This window comes from Oncorhynchus keta, chromosome 24 (genome assembly GCF_023373465.1).
Source record: "Oncorhynchus keta strain PuntledgeMale-10-30-2019 chromosome 24, Oket_V2, whole genome shotgun sequence".
In the NCBI taxonomy this organism is placed as follows: Eukaryota; Metazoa; Chordata; class Actinopteri; order Salmoniformes; family Salmonidae; genus Oncorhynchus; species Oncorhynchus keta.
In genome coordinates, this window is record NC_068444.1 from 31,663,651 (window position 1) to 31,671,891 (window position 8,241).

An 8,241-nucleotide genomic window follows, 5' to 3' on the forward strand; every position below is an offset into this window, starting at 1 on the left:
TATAGAGAATGATAGTAAAAAAAACTTTGGAGCACCTTAAATTAAGTTATGGGCAAAAAGGTGTTGTGACGTTGTATTAGTTAATGTGACAACTGTTGCTCATCGAATGATTAAAAGTTTCTAATTGCGTCATTAACTGAATTAAGCAATTATGAACTAATTAACCTGGGGCACCATGGGAAAATAGGTTTTTATTGAGTTTCTATTTCCCAAATTAACTCAAAGAATATCCGAATATCGATTTTACAACAGCCGCTAATTAATCAGTTACCTCTACAATCTCGTTCTGAACGTCGTATAATCCGGGAATCTGCACGGACCCGGGCCTCACCAATGAGTTCGTACCACACCAATCTTAGTTGAGTATTTATTTACCAGAAAGCTAAAATGATGATAAAAGATACACATACACAAAAACACATTCTAGGCTATTGAATATAACTTAGTATAACGGGCCAACACACTATGGCGCATGTTACCCAAAATGGAGATTTAAAAGAGAGAGAAAAAGAGAAAGTACACATTACATTTGGGTGAATTTGTCAGCTATGCATATTCTAACCCTAGCCTTGCCCCAAACTGCCACTCTTATGGGTCAGAATATAATGATGTAATTACGTGGGGAAGGTCTCTGTGGATTCTCTGCGTGGATCGTTCAGGCTGCTCAATGACGCACTTCTCCGGCGCACCTCTCTGGTCATCCTCACGATATCAGTGTCCTTTTGGCTTAGGAGTCTGTTCCCTTGCCCTTGTTCTGGTAGGGCTCTTCCGAGGACAGACAGCTCTGTAGTTCAGAGCTCACAGCTGAGGAATTAAACAGTGTAGATACCACGATTCAATGGGAGATGGAGGCTAGGTGGTTCGACTTGAATTCACCGGCTTAGACACAGCTACTCACAGCTACTCATGGGTAGAAAAATATTTTTTGTCTTCAAACTTGCGTTGCATTTTGGGTTCGTTGACTTTTTAGACCTCGGCTGCAGCTTGGGTCACGTAGTCTAATCTGGAAATTCTTCACTCACAGGTTTTATACCCTCGTGTCAGAAGTGGGCGTAACCGCCTTTAGGGCCCTTCTCTGGGCGTACCAAGTTATGGGCTAGGAGGAATGGGGAAAAAATTCAGTCTCTCGCTGTGTAAAACTGATAGAGACATTCGGCCCCCTTGAACTTTGCGACCTTTTGCCACATTTCAGGCTTCAAACATAAAGATATAAAACTGTATTTTTTTCTGAAGAATCAACAACAAGTGGGACACAATCATGAAGTGAACAACCTGCCCGCTCGACCCTATCCCCTCCTCTCTTCTCCAGACCATTTCCGGAGACCTTCTCCCTTACCTCACCTCGCTCATCAACTCATCCCTGACCGCTGGCTACGTCCCTTCCGTCTTCAAGAGAGCGAGAGTTGCACCCCTTCTGAAAAAACCTACACTCGATCCCTCCGATGTCAACAACTACAGACCAGTATCCCTTCTTTCTTTTCTCTCCAAAACTCTTGAACGTGCCGTCCTTGGCCAGCTCTCCCGCTATCTCTCTCAGAATGACCTTCTTGATCCAAATCAGTCAGGTTTCAAGACTAGTCATTCAACTGAGACTGCTCTTCTCTGTATCACGGAGGCGCTCCGCACTGCTAAAGCTAACTCTCTCTCCTCTGCTCTCATCCTTCTAGACCTATCGGCTGCCTTCGATACTGTGAACCATCAGATCCTCCTCTCCACCCTCTCCGAGTTGGGCATCTCCGGCGCGGCCCACGCTTGGATTGCGTCCTACCTGACAGGTCGCTCCTACCAGGTGGCGTGGCGAGAATCTGTCTCCTCACCACGCGCTCTCACCACTGGTGTCCCCCAGGGCTCTGTTCTAGGCCCTCTCCTATTCTCGCTATACACCAAGTCACTTGGCTCTGTCATAACCTCACATGGTCTCTCCTATCATTGCTATGCAGACGACACACAATTAATCTTCTCCTTTCCCCCTTCTGATGACCAGGTGGCGAATCGCATCTCTGCATGTCTGGCAGACATATCAGTGTGGATGACGGATCACCACCTCAAGCTGAACCTCGGCAAGACGGAGCTGCTCTTCCTCCCGGGAAGGACTGCCCGTTCCATGATCTCGCCATCACGGTTGACAACTCCATTGTGTCCTCCTCCCAGAGCGCTAAGAACCTTGGCGTGATCCTGGACAACACCCTGTCGTTCTCAACTAACATCAAGGCGGTGGCCCGTTCCTGTAGGTTCATGCTCTACAACATCCGCAGAGTACGACCCTGCCTCACACAGGAAGCGGCGCAGGTCCTAATCCAGGCACTTGTCATCTCTCGTCTGGATTACTGCAACTCGCTGTTGGCTGGGCTCCCTGCCTGTGCCATTAAACCCCTACAACTCATCCAGAACGCCGCAGCCCGTCTGGTGTTCAACCTTCCCAAGTTCTCTCACGTCACCCCGCTCCTCCGCTCTCTCCACTGGCTTCCAGTTGAAGCTCGCATCCGCTACAAGACCATGGTGCTTGCCTTCGGAGCTGTGAGGGGAACGGCACCTCAGTACCTCCAGGCTCTGATCAGGCCCTACACCCAAACAAGGGCACTGCATTCATCCACCTCTGGCCTGCTCGCCTCCCTACCACTGAGGAAGTACAGTTCCCGCTCAGCCCAGTCAAAACTGTTCGCTGCCCTGGCTCCCCAATGTTGGAACACACTCCCTCACGACGCCAGGACAGCGGAGTCAATCACCACCTTCCGGAGACACCTGAAACCCCACCTCTTTAAGGAATACCTAGGATAGGATAAAGTAATCCTTCTCACCCCCCTTAAAAGATTTAGATGCACTATTGTAAAGTGGCTGTTCCACTGGATGTCATAAGGTGAATGCACCAATTTGTAAGTCGCTCTGGATAAGAGCGTCTGCTAAATGACTTAAATGTTAAATGTTAAATGTTAAGTGGAACGACATTTATTGGATATTTCAAACTTTTTTAACAAATCAAAAACTGAAAAATTGGGCGTGCAAAATTATTCAGCCCCCTTAAGTTAATACTTTGTAGGGCCACCTTTTGCTGCGATTACAGCTGTAAGTCGCTTGGGGTATGTCTCTATCAGTTTTGCACATCGAGAGACTGACATTTTTTCCCATTCCTCCTTGCAAAACAGCTCGAGCTCAGTGAGGTTGGATGGAGAGCATTTGTGAACAGCAGTTTTCAGTTCTTTCCACAGATTCTCGATTGGATTCAGGTCTGAACTTTGACTTGGCCATTCTAACACCTGGATATGTTTATTTTTGACCCATTCCATTGTAGATTTTGCTTTATGTTTTGGATCATTGTCTTGTTGGAAGACAAATCTCCGTCCCAGTCTCAGGTCTTTTGAAGACTCCATCAGGTTTTCTTCCAGAATGGTCCTGTATTTGGCTCCATCCATCTTCCCATCAATTTTAACCATCTTTCCTGTCCCTGCTGAAGAAAAGCAGGCCCAAACCATGATGCTGCCACCACCATGTTTGACAGTGGGGATGGTGTGTTCAGGGTGATGAGCTGTGTTGCTTTTACGCCAAACATAACGTTTTGCATTGTTGCCAAAAAGTTCCATTTTGGTTTCATCTTCCACATGTTTGGTGTGTCTCGTGGCAAACTTTAAACAACACTTTTTATGAATATATTTAAGAAATGGCTTTCTTCTTGCCACTCTTCCATAAAGGCCAGATTTGTGCAATATACGACTGATTGTTGTCCTATGGACAGAGTCTCCCACCTCAGCTGTAGATCTCTGCAGTTCATCCAGAGTGATCATGGGCCTCTTGGCTGCATCTCTGATCAGTCTTCTCCTTGTATGAGCTGAAAGTTTAGAGGGACGGCCAGGTCTTGGTAGATTTGCAGTGGTCTGATACTCCTTCCATTTCAATATTATCACTTGCACAGTGCTCCTTGGGATGTTTAAAGCTTGGGAAATCTTTTTGTATCCAAATCCGGCTTTAAACTTCTTCACAACAGTATCTCGGACCTGCCTGGTGTGTTCCTTGTTCTTCATGATGCTCTCTTCGCTTTTAACGGACCTCTGAGACTATCACAGTGCAGGTGCATTTATACGGAGACTTGATTACACACAGGTGGATTGGATTTATCATCATTAGTCATTTAGGTCAACATTGGATCATTCAGAGATCTTCACTGAACTTCTGGAGAGAGTTTGCTGCACTGAAAGTAAAGGGGCTGAATAATTTTGCACGCCCAATTTTTCAGTTTTTGATTTATTAAAAAAGTTTGAAATATCCAATAAATGTCGTTCCACTTCATGATTGTGTCCCACTTATTCTTGATTCTTCACAAAAAAATACAGTTTTATATCTTTATGTTTGAAGCCTGAAATGTGGCAAAAGGTCGCAAAGTTCAAGGGGGGCGAATACTTTCGCAAGGCACTGTATATTTATGTATATTTTAATCATTTAGCAGTCATTTAGCAGACACTCTTATCCAGATTGACTGACAGGAGCAATTAGGTTTAAGTACCTTGCTCAAGGGCATGTCAACAGATTTTTTTCAGCTTGTCAACTCAGGGATTTCAAACCAGCGATCGGTTACTGGCCCGATGCTTTTAACTGCTAGGCTACCTGCCACCAGGTTTTCCTCTAGGATTTTTCCAGTGCTTAACTCCATTCCGTTTATTTTTTATCCTGAAAAACTCCCTAGTCCTTAACAATTACAAGCATTGCCATAACATGATGCAGCCACCACTATGCTTGAAAATATGGACAGTGCTACTCGGTAATGTGTTATATTGGATTTTCCTCAAACATAACATTTTGTATTCAGGACAAAAAGTGAATTGCTTTGCCACATTTTTTACAGTATTACTTTAGTGCCTTGTTGCAAACTTGATGCATGTTTAGAATATGTTTTATTCTGTACAGGCTTTCTTTTCACTCTGTCAATTAGGTCAGTATTATGGAGTAACTACCATTTTGTTGATCCATTCTCAGTTTTCTCCTATCACAGTCATTCAACTCTGTAACTGTTTTAAAGTCACCCTCATGGTGAAATCCCTGAGCGGTTTCCTTCCTCTCTGGCAACCATGCTCAAAGGGATATTCAATGTCTGCTTTTTTGTTTTGTTTTTAATGAGGTAGTCATTCAAAAATCATGTTAAACACTATTATTGCACACAGAGTGAGTCCATGCAAGTGACTCGTTAAGCAAATGTTTACTCCTGAACTTATTTAGGCTTGCCATAACAAAGGGGTTTGAATACTTATTGAGTCAAGACATTTCAGCTTTTAATTCATTTGTAAGCATTTTGAAAAACATGATTCCACTTTGTCATTATGGGGTATTGTGTGTAGGTCAGGGATAAAATGTTAATGTAATCCATTTTAAATTCAGGCTGTAATACTTTCTGAAGGCACTGTATGTAGGCGCATTCAATTGGATCCTATATTGAATAGGCCAAGATGTTACCAGGGCATGCATAAGCTTCTGACTCCACAGTGGACAAGAACGAACTGATCCGAGCGATGTTACACAGTTGGAAAAAGGACACTTTATAGAAGTCACAGATTGTTCTCTCCGGTACCGCACAGCAAGCAGTACCAATGCACCAAGTCTGGAACCAACAGGATCCTGAACAGCTTCTACCTCCAAGCCATAAGACTGCTAAATAGTTCAATATTTAACTACCCGGACTATCTGCATTGACCCCTTTTGCACTAACTTTTATTTTACTCATCACATGCTCACATGCTTATGTGATGAGTAAAATTAAATAAAAGTTAGTGCAAAAAAACAGTCGCTGCTACTGTTTATTATCTATCCTGTTGCCTAGTCACCTTAAGCCTAGTTATACAGTATGTGCACATCTACCTCAATTACCTTGTAACCCTTCACATCGACTGGTACCCCGTGTATATTGCTAAGTTACGTGTTATTACTTTTATATTATTTCTTTATTTTCTTTCTATCTGCAATGTTGGGAAGGGCCCGTAATTAAGCATTTCACTGTTAGTCTAACCTGTTCTTTATAAAGCATGTGACAAATACATTTCGATTCGATTTAATCTGATGCTGCGGATGTGTGCTTCAAATGAGAGGTTAGAGTCCAAAGTTACACCAGGTTGTCTGGTGCTGGGGGAAGCTGCAATGTTGTCATCATCTAGAAAAATTGCAGATGTGCTCAGTATCCAATACAATATATTTGACAAATGATTGATTAAATGTAACAATAGGCCTACATGAAAACACAACAAGAGAAACATATTTATAGCTAAAAGGGTTGCAAAGAGATGGAATGTGACCGGTGACTTAAAAAATGTACAAGTTTACTACCAGCATTTTTTTTAACATTCAAGAATATTAATAACTTTCAAGGACATAATAGGTAAAATATACACAGTGCACAAAACATTAAGAACACCTGCTCTTTCCATGACAGACTGACCAGGTGAATCCAGGTGAAAGCTATAATCCCTTATTGATGTCACTTGTTAAATCCACTTCAAAATCCACTATAGATGGAACCATCTATAGTTTATCTCAAGGGAAGGAACGCAGTAAAAATATTGAGATTGAGAGTAGATGGTGAAAACAAGAGCATCTCTAATGATGATACCCATACGATTAAAAGATTTTGCGCCCCGTGCATTCATTGTTGTTGTACATTATAGAATATTTGACTTTACCGTTAAAAATACAGCCATAGCCTATTCATTGATTGCGCTTTATAATGGCAAGTTGATGATTGTGGTGATGGTGATGGGTCGTTCGCGACGGGGTCTTTTTAGTGAACGTAGGGAACCGAATTGCATCGGTGAAAGAGCCGGCTATTTGGCTCCCTGATTTGCATACTGCTACTAATGATTTTTGAGCTCAAAAAGTTTTTCTGCAGATAAGTAACAAAATAATTATCTAAAAGAGGGTGAATTCGTACTGCAGAAACAAGAGATAGTGGGGATAGTGTGTCAATCAGGTCAACGCTGATTTTTTTCAGTGCATAAAATATTTTTGGGACCAGGTAAAAATGTATTTGACCACGCATGACCACCGATTTTACATAATGGTAGCCTACCTTTTGGGCATTACATTGGAAATATTTTTTATTTTATTTATTGTTCTAGTTTGATTTTTAAGCATTTTGAACGAAGAGCCGTTTGTGAGCCAAATGAGCTGGCTTTTTTTTTATCTGAACAGAGCCAAATGAGCCGGCTCACCAAAAAGACTCGGAATTAATACTATTTTTCTGGGGGTATGTGCGCTGTTACCGCCCAGATGTGAACCAATGTTATTGTATTACCTTTCTCCGAGCATGAGGATATTACGCTGGCAGGTAATCGCAGATTCTTTTGGTAAAAAAAATACAAGTCCCATCATTGTACCATCTAAACCGCTGTGAAATATATTTTCCATTAGCAAAACTATTGTATTTTCAGCTGTTTGAAGCGGGTGTACAAAAACGAAAGTAAAAGACGCAAAAACAAAATTTAAGAAAGGAAAGATAAGATAAGAGACAATACACATAGAACAGATCCATTGCTTACTAGAAACGGGGCGGCAGAGTAGCCTCGTGGTTAGAGCGTTGGACTAGTAACCGGAAGGTTGTGAGTTCAAACCCCCCAGCTGACAAGGTACAAATCTGTTGTTCTGAACAGGCAGTTAACCCACTGTTCCCAGGCCGTAATTGAAAATAAGAATTTAAAAATAAAAACGCTTTCAAACAGAATGACTGCTCTATAACTCACATTTCTATGTGAATTTGGTAGGGTCACCCAAAAAGTTATATATTGCCGCTTTAAAGAAATATACTTATAATAAAATACAAATATATGTTTTTGGAATTACTCAATAGAGTCTGCAAAACATAGATTGGTCTCTTGTGCTGAGCAACTGGTTTAATACAGAGTGGTGGTGACTCCTTACTCCACCTTCTCACTTCACTGCAATGCAATACACTGTATATGGGATACATATTAGGTTGTAGAGAAGACAAAATATATATTCCCGTCTCAGCCAAAGTGGGGTGGAAAATACTCCGGGGGGTTTCTACTAACCAAATATTGTGTGTTTTTTAGGGGGACCATGTAGCACGGCCTGCTGTCGCCCATATAGCCCCCAATGCAATACACTGTAAAAGACTGTACATGGGATATACGTTATATTGGCTTGTAGAGAGAAAACTTTTCTGCCTCTCTCAGCTAAAGTGGGGAGGAAAATACTCAGTAGGGTCTGTACTAACCAAATATGCATAGTTTATTGTGACAACTTTTCAGC